Source organism: Fukomys damarensis, unplaced genomic scaffold (genome assembly GCF_012274545.1).
Source record: "Fukomys damarensis isolate Sample0158 unplaced genomic scaffold, DMR_v1.0_HiC HiC_scaffold_18, whole genome shotgun sequence".
Taxonomy (NCBI): Eukaryota; Metazoa; Chordata; class Mammalia; order Rodentia; family Bathyergidae; genus Fukomys; species Fukomys damarensis.
This window is the reverse complement of record NW_022900930.1, coordinates 41,636,550-41,653,299: the sequence shown is the minus strand read 5'-3', so window position 1 is coordinate 41,653,299 and position 16,750 is coordinate 41,636,550. Positions and strand designations below refer to the sequence as shown.

The 16,750-nt window shown below is 43.5% G+C and overlaps 1 pseudogene; it reads left to right on the top strand.

The window, feature by feature from the left end:
- Nucleotides 1-15,852: 15,852 nt before the first annotated feature.
- On the top strand, nucleotides 15,853-16,014 carry LOC117286810 (annotated as a pseudogene).
- Nucleotides 16,015-16,750: the final 736 nt, after the last annotated feature.

Sequence of the window (16,750 nt, the reverse complement as noted above, 5' to 3'; positions counted from 1 at the left end):
TTTTTTTTTTTTTCAGTACTAGGGATCCGGAGATCAAAGTCGGAACCTTGCGATTGTGAAGCAGGCGGCGGAACCACTGAGCTAAATCCCCGGCCCTCTCTGTTTAACTTTTGCCTCTCTAAAAGTGTGTCTTGGCTATAACATGGTAAGCCTGTTGCTGGCCCTAGAAAAGACATTAAATATATTTTTTCAAATTGGATGGAATTCTGAGTCTTAAGAAATATTGTAAAAGGCAAAGAAATCCAAATCAGGCCTCTATAACTGCAGCAGGCCCTGACAGAGATCTCATTAAAACTCTTTCACTAATCCTCAAGAATTAGCAAATACAACTCTATCTTGCTATGAAATACTCCCTTCCTCCAGGGTGCAACTAAAGGCTCCAAAGGAAGCATCAAAGAAGCCTAGTTAAATGTAGCTTTGAATCCAAGCATTGGGTAGCATCTCTAATAAGCTCTCTCAGGCTTAATGGGGCTTTCCGACGATTCCCCATTCCAAACTCCCCTATATGCTTTACCATTTACTTCTTATAATTCCCTCTGGTAGATAATCAGGGTATCACACTCATAGTCACTTAGGTTTGAATGGCTTTTCCAATGCCCTCCGAGTGCTTATCTGTTTCGTTTCATTTCTGCTATGCCTGTGCCACTCTGAGAGCTCACTACTCCCTCCAGCTTTGGTTGGTAAAAACTCGAATGCAAAGAGGCCTCTGTTCTTCAATTGACTTTTCTAAGGAAACCCCAGTGACATTCAGCTGCTTTTCTAGGGGTCTGCAATTGCCCTTACCCTGGGGAAAGTTTTAGATTAGCAAGTTTCTAAAGATGTTTCTCACCAAGATGCAAAGCAAAAACTGATGGAGGGAGACTTGCTACAGTTGGAGGATCCCTTTGAAAAATCTGTGCAATCACTTGCGCAGTTGGCCCAGGGCCATGATGTCCCCAATGCTGATGACCCAACCGTGACCAGAGTCGCCTCTAATGGCAACTCCATGCTGCAGAAAGCTGTGGGAGCCAGGCATCTCGCCCATACCCACACCTGCCAGGAGCCTTTCCACCCTCAGGGGCTCTCTGGGTTTTGAGCTCCTCATACATTCAGCTCTGTGCCACTTCAGTGCCTCTGGCCCATGTTCTAATCTTGGGGTTAGAAACAGCATCCCTAGATGCTCATGTTTTCATTTCTCATAGGGCTGTGATAACAAAGTGCAGCAAAATCACACTGTCTCGTGTGCTGAGGTTACAAGTCCGAAATCCAGGAGTCAGTGAAGTTGGTCCTTCCTGGAAGAGTCCTTCAGAAAACCATCCCAGGACTCTCTTCCACTTCCTGGTGGTTCTGGTAATGCCTAACATTCCTGGTTCATGGCAGCATCACTCCAAACCTCTGCAGTGGCTATCATATAGCCTTCTCCCTGTGTCTCCTTCTTCAGTCTCCAAAGACACCAGTAATTGGATCTGGGGCCACACTAATCTAGTGTGACAACATCTTAACGAGTCTGCAGAGTATTTCCAAACAAGGTCACATTCTGAAGTTCCCCATGAATGTAAACTTTCAGAGACACTGCTCAACCCACTCTACCTGGTCCTGGTCAATCGCTCTTGTTCAGTGCTGTCAGTCCAGTGAGCCCTCACCGTACAGCCAGGGCACTGCCCACTTTTGAGGTTTACTCTCAAAAAATACAATTGTTCTGATTCATTCTCTGCCCTTCTCAGACGCATTGCAGAGAGTTCTTTGTAGCCCACTGAAGGGTCCATACCGTGCCTTGATCACCATAGCACATACAAGCTTCATAGATACATAATGATTAGACAAATGAGCCAAGTATATAAATGTACAGTAGCTTATTCTAAACTTACCCTAGATAAAATGATGAAGTTTATTTTCAGAATTTCTAGACCTAGATGCCCAAGGCCACATTCTAGCCCAGAGTCTCCAGAGCAGAGCATTCTTACATATTTGGATTATGCCCTGTCATTGCTGTGACACCCTGATCTCTTCTTCCCGGAATGTCCTTTAGGGTACAAAGAGGAGACTAAAGCCTTTCGTTGCATTTTTTCATACTACAGGCTATAAAAACTATATTAACTAAGACTTTTGGAACCATCGCCAAATAGGGCCATTGATCTGGGAATTTGGATAATGGTAGATAACTATGGAAAGGTTTTGAACCAAGAGGACTCACTCACATCCCCTCCTGGCCCGGCCAACTTGCTTGTCCCCAAGCAAGGTCAGCTCCGTGTGCATATGCACATTTCCTGTGCACACAACTTTTCTTCTGGTTCCCCTACCTGCTTGTTCACTTGTCCAGATTAACTGTTTCTAGTCCTTTCTCTGTCTCTTTCTTCTAAGTCTTGGAGTCTAATAGAATGCCTATTGGCTCTTCCCATCCTTCATCCCTCAGGAAAATGTTCTATAATTCTAATCATCAGGGACAAGTTCAATGCATTCAGGATAACTTTTAAAATCATTTTAGAGAGGGGGCTGCTGCATTTTTCCTTTTCCCAAAGAGACTGAATGATGCACTGCTCAGTTTCTATTCACTGTTCCTTCTAGTCAACTCACCTACAAGACTCTGTGATGAAAAGTTTCAAGAATTAATATTAGTAGGAGTCACTGGGAAGAAAGTCAGTTACACCAAGCCAGATGGCTCCTTTCTGTAATGCATTTCTACCACATCTCATCCAGTAGCACCTTCTTCTTTTTTCTGTTTCCCCTCCCTGTTCCCTAAGGCTTTGTCCCAAGCTGATTGGAAGGCCATGAGGGAGAATCCTGAGTGGAAGAGGAAGGCCCAGACCACTCATCCTAAAACAGCCTTTCAGGGCCAGGGATTTAGCTCAGTAGCACCATGCCTGCCTTGCAAGCACAAGGTTCTGAGTCCAATCCCCTGTACCAAAAACCAAAAACAAAAACGCTTCACACAGGTCTTTCACAAGCAGAGAGAGGAAGGGCTAAGTGACTTTACAGAGGCCACAGTGGCTCTGTGACTGGCAACAACTTTGACAGGTGACTAAGGGAAAGCTTTTCCAACACCACTGGATTTGGTCTACTACTCTAAATAGATCTAAACACAAACAAGTTCCAGTGTGTGTCATTACAGTAGGCTAAAGCTTTAATCAGTCTCTTTGGAGCTGGTTTTAAAAAGAGAGGTGAACGGTGCCAACTCCTGTGTTTTAAGGGCACCCAAACCCATACCTATGTTGCCCATACATACTAACATTCAGTCTATAATCCCACTGTTGGAAACCCTGGGTCCTCCCACTCCCATCACAGCAAGTATTTATGTCACACAAGAGCCTGCAGGTAGAATAAACGTGTAATTCATCCTTCCTAGTGGGACACTATTGAGAGTGAGAGAGGACAATATTAATTATGACACCAGAAAAGCATTTGCTAAAACTGTACCATTGGCCACCTACTTTATTGATATGCAGGTGCCAGCTAAAATAAAAGGTGAGGAATGAGTGAGGCAACACCAGTCCCAGACCATGTTGTACATGGGGCTCTAAGCTTTGCATTAGAGGCAGGGCCTCTGGTTCCTCGGGAAGGCACTCAGGACAGCAGATCACCAACAGGAGCAGTAGGTGTCTCTCTGGTGACTGTGGGAAGGCCGGTAACCAGGTCCGAGTTGGAAAGACGAGGACTTAGAACTCATCTGAGATGGAAGATCAGACATAAGAAAGACCAATAAAGAAAATGCAGCAGCCCAAGTGAGAAGGAGAACTCAGTGATTTAGAAAGGAGATGAAATGCAATGCCCACACGGGAGGGAAATTACAAGAGCCAGGAAAGCAGAGCTTTGTGAAGCGCCCCCTGTGGACACATCTCGGTCAACCTGACATTGAGTACTTGCTCTATACATCCTAGGGTTGTCATTTGTAGGACTGTTTATACCTCAGTTTCCTTATCTGTATAAAGAAAATACTGAAAGCATCCTTTCTTGAAGCTTTACTGTAATGGTGAAGTGATTGATGTGCTTATTGCACTTAGAATTATTAGAGGAAATTGAGAGTCATTAAGGATTCTAGAAGGCAAGAAGCAGGAGGAAAATACTCATGGAAGATAATCAGTGCTGTAGGCTTAGGATGGATAGAGGAGGAGTAAGGAAATGTCTGGGAGGATGCTGTGATCCATCTAGCTAGATGCTGTACAGGCTACTTTAGTTATGGTCTAAACAAGGTCTTTCCATAAAGGTAGGACTAAGTGTGATTGTTACAAGGGAAGGAATTCTAATACACTAGAATTGGTGCCAAAACCATAGAATATTAAAGCCGAGAGTAACCCTCCAAAACACTCCAGCTTGGCCTTCCCCCTGGCTTCCACAAAATTACAATGGGAAAAGTATAAGCTCCCGAGCTTAGGTAGGAGATGAAAGTACTATTGACTGAATGTTTGTGTTCCCTCAAAATTCACAGGTTGAAATCCCAACTCTAAAGGTAACAGTATTTTAAAAAATGGTGCATGGGGGAGATCATAAAGGTAGAAGCCCATGAATGAGATTAGTGCTCTTATATAAAAGAGGATCTAGGGAGCTTCTCTGTCCCACCCACTATGCAAGGACCTAGCAAGAATGTGCCATCATCTGTGAAGCACAAGAGTGATCCCCTTGCCAGACACCAAATCTGCTGTTCCTTCAGCGAGGACTTCTCGGTATCCAAAACTGTGAGCAATAAATTTCTGAAGTATGCATTTCCAATCGAAGGTAGTTTTCTACAGCAACTGGAACTGACTAAGATAATGGGCATTAAGGATGACTGTTCACTTTGGAGTAAAGGACAGAATTCAGAGAAATGTTAAACTGTATGTGTAGAATCCCCAGGTGCCACCTACTCTGGATTGTTTAGAGAATCATGTTCCTGAGAGAGGGGCTGTATCTCTTGAGAGCCCTTCCAGGAGCAGAATGATTTTATTTTTTCTCTAGCAACTACCACTTAAGTGGTCCTCAAGCAGGGAGAGAGGGTAATGAGAAGACATGGTTGGGGTGAGAGGGGATTTACCACTCCACCTTTCTCAGAGTCTCCCTGCTATTCATCATGTACACATCACAGTTCCCTGACTGAATTATGTCTTTAAACAGGACAAACCATCTTCCTGGTGCATCTTGTTCTTCTCTTTGCATTTTTAGTTATACTACTCTTCTTTCCATTTCAAGATTAACTGAGGTATCACCTCTTCACGGGAAGCATCCATAACGGACAGATGAGATTCATCTTCTGGCCGTCTGCTCTGGTCTGTCGCCTGGATGTTGAACCTTAGAAGGCATTTACCACAGCCCCTTTGACACTTCCACTCAGGTCTTGCCCATGGGAGACACCAGCGGGAAACTGGAAAGTGGAAGTGAAGACACTGGAGCATTTCTTGTTGGCTCCTTTCTGGCTTTAGCTCTCACACCTGGTGATAACTGTATTTTCCCAAGACCACACTCTTTGCTGGCAGCCCCTGCTCTGTATCTCCCGCTCTCACTGTGCTCTGACAAAACCATTTCTCTTTTCTGGCCTTTGAGCCTGGAGGGTGTTGAGCTCTGTCAGACTGTCTTTTTGGTTTTCTTGTCTCCAACCATACCTTGGTAAAAGTCCTTCCACTCAGTTGAGCCATGTAGGAGGAAATCGATACTCTGCCAAGATCCTGACCTCAGATTCTCCTTAGTGAACACTTCTGGGGCCCTTCTTGTTTCTATAACATTCCCTGCTGACATCTGCCATAGTATAATAATTATTCCAGGTACATCAATGGTTAGCTCACTTGTCCATCTCACCTTCAGGATTATTAGTTCTTTAAAGACATATTCTTGATTATTATGCCTGGCATGTGGCATTCAGAAAACATACAGATCCATTCATCTGGTCTCATAATTTCTGAATTAATGCTGAAATACTTTGCTCCCAAACAGCTATGAGGGGGTAAAAAAAAAAAAAACACTTGCTATAAAAGCTCAATAATAATAATATGAAAATAAAATTCTATAGCTTGTATGTATTGCTACTGCTTTTACGTCTATTGGGTTAGTTGCCACCACAGCTTCATAAAAAATGCATCTACCTCAATGATAGAACCAGTTTTGGAAAAGTCTGTGCATTATTAGAACCTAGTGGTCAAGGGCGGGGCCCAAGAACCAATCAGCCCAGCTTCAAATGCCAGTTCTTCTTGTTTCTAGCTGTATAATCTCATACACTACCCAAACTCTCCCTCTAGGCCTTTAGTTCTTGTCTATGGGCAGAGAAAAAGAACAGGCCTTTCCTTGCAGGGGACTGTAATATCGATTATGCCCAAGGCAGGCAGGCTGTGAAGAGTTAACCCCACATTTGGCTTGTTTATAGAAGTGAGCCTGGATGCCAAGGTCAGAATGACTCACATCCAAATTCCATTCCCACAAGTAAAACCTTCAGATTAGAAGGATAATGTTCTAACTACAATAATATATTTTGTCTATTCTGTTCCTAATTTGAGAATGCTTTGTTTTGTCCTTTCTGAATTTTGCTTATATTAATTTCCATAGAAACCACAGAAACCACACATCGCCTTTACCCCAACTGATTGCCAGTAAAAGTCAGTGCCTGGGACTGGCCAGCACCTTTGTCCGTTGCACCAGCATCAGTCATCCTGGCATCCTGCTTTCTGTCTCTTAGTTCTGTCTCTTCATGCATTTTTTCACCGGCCTGCATCTCACACTGAGCAGGTAGGGACTAGAGACTTACTGCAGAAATTTCTGGCACTACCTTACAGCAACCACTAAATAAAATGATACATGTAAATAACTGGAATGGGGTCAGATACACAGTAGAAGTCCTGTAAACAATATCTTTGTCTTGATAAAACCTTAATCCTGTGAATGTGCCCAAGAAAAACGCTTCTTAGTTCTGCAACATGAACCACTTCTTTTCCTGAAATAAATGTTCCCCTTTGCATGAGAGGAAGAAATGTTGAGCTTATTCTCTGAGAAGTCTTGCATCAAAAGTCTCATACATACCATGTCCCTGGATTTCACATTTTGTTTCCCTCACACAGACTCCAGCAGCACCCAACAAAGCATTCATTCAACAAATATTTCTGAAGCACTTACTGTATGACTGGCCCACTGAGGTGTATTTTGTTTCCTCCATTCTAAGAAATGAGGAGAAAGAGTGAGAATTGGAGTTCAAATCCCACCTCTTACCTGAGGTGGACATGAGTGAGCCTGGTAAGTTGTCCGACATTTTTCTCACCTGAGCAATGGAAAGGATAATGCCTACTCATCTGTTCAAGAAGTAATTTCAACAACAGTTGCTTCATAGATAATCCATAAATGTCATTTGGATCCTCTTCTTTCTGATGGAAAGGAGCAAAAGATGGAAGAGGTCTCAGCTCGCAGGGAGGGAAGCCTCTCCTTCTTCACTCTCTGCCCATCAGCACAGTTCCAGAACATTCCTGCGGTAAATATGCGCTGTGTTTTGCCCCTCTCAAATGAACACGAGCAGGAGGAGTAATGGAATCTAGGTGAACTTTGGTCACCTGCATCCGCAGGTTGCAGCCTGTCTACTTTTTCCCTTTGTAAACATGTCAGTTCTAAAGCAGAACCCAGCCAGGTGGAGAGAGACCTCTGGTGTGGAGATGCTGGGTCCAAGCAGGTTGAGGAGTTCATCCACTCGGGGAAGTGACTGAGTACGGCCAGCCGAGCCAGAATGCAGCAGGAGCGTCAGTGTGTCCTGGAGGGCCAGCGTGGGATACCAGGCTCCAAATAGGTAAGCGAGATGCGTGGAGACATGACATGCAGGACAACCCAAGGGAAGGTGCTCAACCCCCGAGTAGGCTGGAAGATGAGTGGGAGACACTGGAAACTGCGCAGGCTAAGATGGATTTTCACAGAGCAGAGGGGAAGGACAGCAGTGAGGACAAGACATGGGCCCTACACAAAATTAGGAAATAAACAAACAAATCTATTAAGCATAATGGAAGTCCTTTGCTGCCAAGAACAAGGGAGTTACAATCCAGAAAGGAGAAAAAAACCCCATAGACCATGAGTACAGGATGGCGGTCAGATAGGATGTTCAACAAACGACTGAATAACTATTGCTGACTTCAACTGAATATTTAAAGATACCTTATAGAGAGTATTTGGGATGTTCCCAAGACAAAGAAATGACTATCATTTAATGACAGACACACACAATTTACCCTGATCATATATATATATATACATATATATATATATATGTATATATATATATTTCATTGTCTACCCTATAAATACATATGACTACTATATGTTGATTAAAAATAAAAGAAAGGGGCTGGGAATTTAGCTCAGTGTTGCCGGTGCCTGCCTCACAAGCACAGGGGCCTGAGTTCGATCCCTGGTACCAATAAATAAATAATAAATAAATAAATAAAAAGAAAGAATAGACCATATGGTATTGATTTGGAATCAGATGTTTAGCAAATAAACAGAGACAGATGTTAAAATAGATAGATGGTGTGCATGTGTGCGTGCATGCGTGTGTGTTCCTAGCTCTGTGTGCTGAGAGGTCCTGGAACCACTGGTACCCCCAAAGTAGTATGTACATTTAGTGCCCATTTCATGACTTCTGAATACCATATTCCACTGAAAGCAACCACAATTTCTTGGAGAAACAGCTGATTCCAGGTGAGAAAATATCTGGAAAAGTCTAGAATATTGGGTTGTACCATTGAGCAAGAAGACATTTCAAAGGATGGTGGTAACACAGCAAGAGGACACACACACACAAACACACACACACAAACACACACAGGCCAGCTTGAAGAAGCCAAAAACAATTTGTGTGCCCAATGAAACATCAAAAATAAATCATGAAAGCAGTAGATTATAAGCCATTTAGCAAAGTAGAAAACCACTATTCCATACAGTTATCAACACACAAATGAAATGTTTGATGAAGAACTGGATGTTTACAGTTTTTTAAAGTAACTTTCCACAAAATCCCAATTAGTTATAAAGTGGGAAAATGTCACTTTGCAGAGAAGACACTCTCAATCACGTGACTGTCGAAACTGAGACAAATCAAAAGCGCACTGCACATGGTAGACCATAGCTTCATGTCCATGACACTCCTATGTTGAAACTTGAAAAAACTTCAAACAAACTTAGATGGAAGAACGTGCCATAAGACAACCATAATCTTCAAAGAAGACCAAGGAAAATGGAGAAACTGTTCTAGGTAGAAATAGAGCTGCGTACATTTTACCTGGGATACTGGACTGGATTCTCTTGCTGCAAGACATCACAGGGCAACTGCATAAACTTCAGCGGGACTGAGAACTGAATAGTAATCAATTAACAAAGTCAGTCACGTGATTTTTGGCTGTCGTTGAAAATAAGGAAACACAACTGAAGAATTTAGGGGTGATGAGGGCATAAAATCAGCAACTTTCCTTAAGTGGTTCAATTGAAACTAATTATTTTTATTACACTTGCAAATCCTCTGAACATTTGAGATAGTGTTAATGTTTTTAAAATTTATACGTTAAAAAAATGCACAGCTGCGATCACAAATTCTGTGCACAGAAAAGAGTGACAGTTCTCTTCTTTTACAATAACATTATATCTTAAAGCGCTTAGTCCCCTCTTTTATTCAGCTGTGCTAGTATGAGCTGTGTTGTGTGTTTAATTTTATACCCTGTGTTGAGAATGTTTTAAATCAGAGAAGAAGGCAGAGTGGGAGTGAAGTAATATACTCCAGTGATCTTTATGGATTCCCAGGGCCCTGAAAATGCAAGCACTTATTATACTGACCTCCCCAACTCTGCTCATAACTGGAGGTAGCCTGGCTCCTTAAGAATCTGGCTTGGTAATTGCTACAATAAACCATGCACCGCAGCCTGGGCCAGGACACGCTTGGCTCTGGCCGCCAGCGACACCCACACTGACCCTCACCAGCCTCCATCTGAGTCTCTAAAGGAACGCCCCCTTGGTAGGCAGAAACCCCAATCTATCTTCATCTCTGGATAACAAGAGCTCAGCCATAATCTCTGAACCCGAATTATTCTGGAATAGGTATATGTCCTAGGAAAACCTCAAGCATCACAATGTTTCCCTGTCTCAATCCATTCGATCTGCTGTAACAAAACACTACAACCTAGGCAGCTTCTAAACAGAAATTTACTACCCACTGTTCTGAAGGCTGGAAGGACAAGATCAAGATGCTGACAGATTTGGCAATGGGTGAGGACTTGTTAGCTTACATACAGTGCCTTCTTGCTGTGTCCAAAAGACTTCTCTCAGGGACCTGTTCTGTAATCTCATTCCAACGGCCTCATCTCTGAATACTATCACCTTACAGAGTAGGATTTCAAAACGTGAATCTGGAAGGGACATATTCAGACCCTAAATGTGTTTCTCTAGGGGGCCAGAATTCAGGGGAGAAACCTGTCCTCTGCTTCTTTCCTTTTAAACTGTGTCAGAACAAGGCTGATGAAGAGGGAAATGAGAGCCCTGTTAACATCTAAACTGAATGGTGTTGCTATTCAAAAGGGATCCAGAACTTGTAGAATTGGAGCATTTAAAAGAGACAACTATAGATATTTCCCTTAGACATAGAATTTGAGCTCATTATTATTTCAATTTAAATCAAATGAAAAACAAAATCTCCTCTCCAACTCTGACTTTAAACAATCTGTGGCTCAAACCTACCTGAGATTGACAGATAGGAAGAGAGCGTATTGGGTAGACTGAGTCACTGCTATGGAGTCAGAAAGGAATGAGTTCAAATGCCAGCTCTGTCAATGGCTAACCACATTAAAAAATTATTTTGATACTCCTGAGTATACATTTCTCCAACTATAAAATTAGAATTTCATTAATTCTATCTGTAGTATTCTATTGTGAAAAGTACTCTAAAACATTAAATGTATAAAGCGGTTGGTAGAAAATTTAACTCATAATAGGCCTTCAGCAAAGATGGGCTACTATTACCATGGTTATTGCGATGGTCAACGGTCAGCATAGAACCGACTATGCTGTAGGAACAAACCCAGACTCGCAGAGCCTTAACATAACAAAGGTTCATTTCTCATTCACTGCAAATGTGATGTGAATCAGGCAACCTTCCTTTGTCACGTAGCTGTGACATCTGGCACACACAATCTCCAAGGTGTCTCTGATAGAGGAAGAGACAAGTGAGAGCTTCTGCTTAAGTTGCTTTGATGAGAATTCAATTTTGTGGCACCAGCCTGACTGCACTCCCATGTGCTGGAGGAAAAGGTGTGTGAACACCCAGCAGCCACATTTCCATACTAAGCAGGTAGGGCTTGTGAGCGAAGACTATCAGTCAACAGTGGTCAGCGAACTTAAGGACAGGGAGCATCACAGCAGGGACTTAGGTTTAAAAATAGCCAAAGAAAAGGCAGAATATAATCAAAGTCATAAAAGTATAGACGTACTAGGTTAGGAGCACAGAAGAGAAGAAAGTCCTCCTTTTGGAGGTGGCTGGATTTAGGGTGTGGTGATGCTGGGGTAAAGGATGCAATGCTAGGATTAAGGGAGTAAAAGCTACCTGCCCGTTTTTGCCATGGACTGTTTCTCCTCTGCAGTGCCCCTCTGCCAAGCCACCTTGCCTTGAAGCCAGCCACCTGTGACCTGAAACCTCTATAAACAGTGAGCTAAATAAGCCTTTCTTTAACTTTGGGTGTTGAATATTTTGTCTCATCAATGAGAAAAGTAACTAAGAAAAAGCAAGAGAATAGAGGGGAGAGAGAGGGAAGAAGAAAATGAAGGAAAATTTTATAGCAAAGAATTTGGGGTTGGCTCCTGAATGATATTCAAAATAAGATTATAGATTTATGAAAAATGAAGTGATAAAAATGTATGTGGGGCTGGGGATTTAGCTCAGCAGTTCCACTGCCTGCCTTGCAAATGCAAGGACCCAAGATCGATCCCCCAGACCCCCCCAAAAAAATGTATGTGGATACTCTCTCTGCCCATTGTACAGCTTGTAATACTTCTCGATGGAGCCCAATTTTCTGAGAGAATTCAGAAAGTCCACAAAATCTTATTCAGTGTTAACAAGCAATGAAGGAAGCTGAACTGATGCTGAGTGATCTGACATGTTGGGGTGAGTAAGATGCGAGCCTCTGTGAACCCAGCACTGTCCACACATTGATATGCTATTCTCAGTGGGCTTGGAGGAGGATGGAAATTTTCTGGTTGCTGTGAAAGAAATTACCCCCATGGGTATGCAGCATGTCAGGACCTCCTTAATAGGCCAGGGGTTCTCCTTCTGTCACACATATTGCCATATCACTGACAAACGGATACTCACTTGGTAGACACTTTGATCTGGATGGCCAACAGAGGTTCACCTATAGTCTGTCACCTTGGAAGGGGTGGGAAGGTAGGCTGGGCTCTTTTGAGGCTGCTACCCTAAGTGGAGTGCCAACTTGGCCTCTCTGACATGGCAGTTTCAAGATAGTCAGAGTTTTGCAGCTCAAAGCTCTAAGAGCAAGGGTTCCCTTGAGCAGAGTGGGAGCTACATGGCCTCTTCTGCCTTAGTCTTGAAGTTATGAATATCAACTTCATCATGCTCTATTCCTTATAGTAAATCCCTGAGTCTAGCCCACATTAAAAGGGATGGGAAAAGGATCCTGTGTTGTGATAGGGGGGAAATTTTGCAGCCATCTTTAATCAGCCACCCTGGGCTTTGAAATGTTTAAAACATAGAGTTTTATTTCATAAGTTAAATTATACAGTGCTTCCTGAGACTCTCCAGTTTTCAGAGCATGGTGCTAGGAGACACGCAGGAAGCCTGATGGGAAGTCATACACAGGACACACTGAGCCAGCAGCAATAGGTCTCATTGCTGGCTCTACGTGACAGTGTGGGCCCAATCAAATCACTCTGCTTCCCAGGTTTCGGTGTCCACACCTACACTATAGCATGGCCACCCTTGCCCTGCCATGCTGCCTTCATGGAAGATGAATTAAATGGGTGGGGAAAGACTTGGAACATAGTGAATGCTGTGCTACCACACACTGATTAGTACTAGTCATGGAATCTACCCTGGGGGAACTAATTGTCTGGTTGGGAAAGTAAAGCCATGCTGGCAGGAAAAAGGAAAGTATGAAGAATACATGACTGTGTGATCAAGAACAGGCTATAAGGCTCTGAGTGCAAGCACAAACAGGAAGGAAGACAAAAGCAGGACCTTTATGAGCCATTTGGGAAAGACTGCCAGTATATCAGACTTCATTTTCATTGAAGAGAGATGAAGGATTTGCAACTCTGTGGGAACTCTGGGAATTAACATTCCCAACTGCTTACACACACTGCTGCTTTATTTCAGAATTGAGCTTTATTTGTAGCTGCCTAGTTGGGTTGGGGGCACCTAGCTAACCCTGCTCCCTTAATTCTGCCCACCCCTGACTATAAACGTACCCAGAAACCACGCAGGAGGCATGCTGAGGCTGTGTGCTCTTGACAAGCACAAGCTTCTGAAGATGTCAGGCCTCCAGGCTCCCTCAGCTTCATTGCATTTACAGGAGGCTGAATCTAACAAGCCCCGGAGCCCCTCCTCAGGCCTTGTCTTTGATCTCCATAGCTGCTTTTGAGTGACAGCTTCTGGTGGTGGCATCACCTTTGTCCAGAACAGGAGGCGCTCCCTGCTCGGGAACCAGCTGCTAGAAGAGCAGCAGCTGCCACTGGTAGTCGTCCAAGCTCCTGGGAGATTGAGCCAGGCTAGATCCTATTAACTCCAGCCTAAGGGGGTAGCAGGCAAAGGTCAGCCCAAAGGTTCCTTGTCCTGAGGCGCAAGCTTCACTCTGGGCTCCTGAGGCTTCTTGGGCCCCATCAGACTCTGCAGAGGCTCCTGCTCCCCCAAGGCATTGAGCAGAGTCTGGATGCCCCAGAAGTGCCCCTGAGCACCAACTCACCACTGCATCTCCTGCTTAATGGTTCTTCTTATATAAATAGGGGTAGCTCAGCCCCTAGAGGCTAGAGGTACTCAAAGCGAGTCCCAGAAGGTAGTGACTAATGTTAATGAACCCTCCACAGTGGTTGCCACATAAGACATAACAAAGCTCTGGGGTTTAAAGTGACCCAAAGTCCTAGAGCTGGTAAGGAAAGGAAATCAGCCTCTTGGAGTCCATTCAGCCACTCTGCCCAGTATGCTTTGCCATTGATTCCTGACCTTTTTTTGTTCTTCTCTGCTTTACCACCTCTGAAAAAGACCAAACTCCATGTGAATAGACCCTTTCACTCAAATCCCCTATTTCTGTGCCATGTTTCTTGTTACTCCTCATCAAGAATGTCTTAAAACACCTGTCACATTGACATCCTTGCTGTCAGTCCTTGGTAAGATTTTGCTCCAGTATCTCATTTCTCTAAGACTTCATTTCTTCCATGCTAAAATGAAGATACTGATTTTTTTGTGTTAGAAGCTTTAACCCATGTTGTATTAAAAGTTCTCAACATCTTTGATTTTTATCACTTACATATTACATTATTTATTACATATTTATTGCTTCTTTCCCACATTCTTTCCCATGTCTTCCTTGGCCTTTTTGCACAGATGACTAATGAGCCAGGTATTGACATGGGCCATATGAAGACTGGCAGATCCTTTAAGGTCCTCTCTCTCCTCTCTAGAAATTTGGCTTTTCCTGTTGGTGTACATTTTGGTAGGGACCACACCGATCTAGCCCACTGGGTTGGTCACGTAGAGCTCTTCTATAAAAGGTATTGTCACATCAGCCCAAAGGGCTTCTCAAGGAGAGGACATGCTTGGATCTACTGTAGCTGTGACTTCTGAGAGCCACAGACATCCCGTGGCCCACCCCTATTCTCTTAGGGTACCATCTACTTTCAACTTTTCTAAAGCAAACCCTCTGCCTACTTAAACTTCCCCATGATGCCTCACCATGGGCTGTTTACCACTAATCATGTGGAACTCCATGCAGATGAGAAGTTTGCATTTGCAGAATTCCTACCTGGATGGTTGCTGTGGCTTGAATATGGTGTATTCTCAACCAAACTCATGTTGACCCTTGGTCTCCAGTATAAAAGTGTTGGGGCCTTTAAGAGGTTTTCATACTTTTCTCACAGCTCCAACAGAACTGGACTGGCTACTTGGACATCAAGTTGTTATATAATGTAAGCCTAGTACATCCCATGATTTCCTTTCCACACATCCTCTTCTGTAAAGATTTACTTCCTTTATCTTCTTTTCCACCATGAGAACCTCCATGAGGCCCTTACCAGAAGTCAAGCAGATGTCAGTGCCTAGCTCTGAGGCTACTAGGAGTCAGTTTTATAGATAATTCAGCCCCAGGAATTCTGTGATAGCTACACAGCTAAGACACTAGCTGAACCATGTGACCTTTGCTCCCAGGTTTGGAGGTAGGTCTTCAGATCATGCCATTTCTAGTGGGTGCCATGCCTGCCTTTCCAATAAATTGACGGCTACCCAACCAATCAATAAAAGTTGAGATCAATTTTTTTTTTTTTTTTTTTTTTTTTTTTTTAGTACAGGGGATTGAACTTGGGTCCTTGTGCTTCAGAGGCAGGCAGCAGAACCTCTGAGCCAAATCCTCAGCCCAAGATCAGCATTATCACTACCATCATTATTTCCAGGGGTCTTAGAGTAAAGATAGCAAGGAGTGAGAAATGCGTGGAGCAAGAGCTGAGTTCTGCAATCAGACCAAACTAAATGTGAATCCTGATGCAGATATTGCAATGGTACCTTAAATAAGATACCTGTTTCTTCTGAACTGCAGTATCTTTGTCTATAAAATGGGTATATTTGTATCTGTCATGCATCATTTTATGAGACATGGGCCAGGGATTTCGCTCAGTGGTACCGACACACACCTGCATGGCAAGTACGAGGTCCTGAGTTCAACCCCTGGTACCGAAAAAAAAAAAGGCTAACTTTCAGGGATCATTTCTATAGTTGGTTTTCTGAGACATAACGGTAGCAACTGATGAAAATTGTCAAGTAGAAGAGATATTCACACCAGGTCAACTTCCATCCCTTCCACCCAGTGCAGTGGAGCTTTCTGGCAGCATGGAAGGCTGATAGGTATATATAAATAGCCGGAGGTACAAGGCCCCTGCAGGAGAGCTCATGTCTCAACATTTGGGTAAGAGTGACTTCCAACCAGCCCAGGAAAACTGGCTTCTCCAAGAACCCACACTGTCCCCAATAAGTTCCTACAGGATTCACTGCTCCGTTGTCCCCACTAGGATTCAGAGGGGAGGATGTCATTTTACAGATACCCGAAGAGACTTCCCAGGGAACTGTATGAAGGTAGATTTATCCAACTTCATGTTGTTGGGAGCAGAAAAAACAGAAAAATTGTCCCTTTGAATAGAACAATTGCCCCCCAAAATGACAGTCATTTCAACTGTCCTCTCTCCCCAGTAAAAGACACTGTAGAAACTACAAAATGAGCCCACCCCAGAGTAGTTCAGTGCCCACTGAGTCCCAGTTAGATCTTTGCTTGTGCTTTTCTTTCCAAGGAAATAATGAACTTCAGAGCCAGAATCCTACTTCCTACAGGTCCCAGCAATGAGTATTTACTGAAACGCACTGACAGACACCAGATACCATCCGTGCTGCGGCCACTGTATCTCAGGGAGTGGGGAAAGTTAAGCAGACCAGATCTCAGTTCTCCCCAGGAAAGGCTGGCTGGGGCTCAACTCCTTCTTTGGAGGTCCATGGTATCTTCGCTCAATGCTTATTAACTTCAGTGCATCTAATTATTCTCTATACAGTTGGGTAAGTTTGAATTGCCTGACCTCCCTGTGTAGTTTCAGG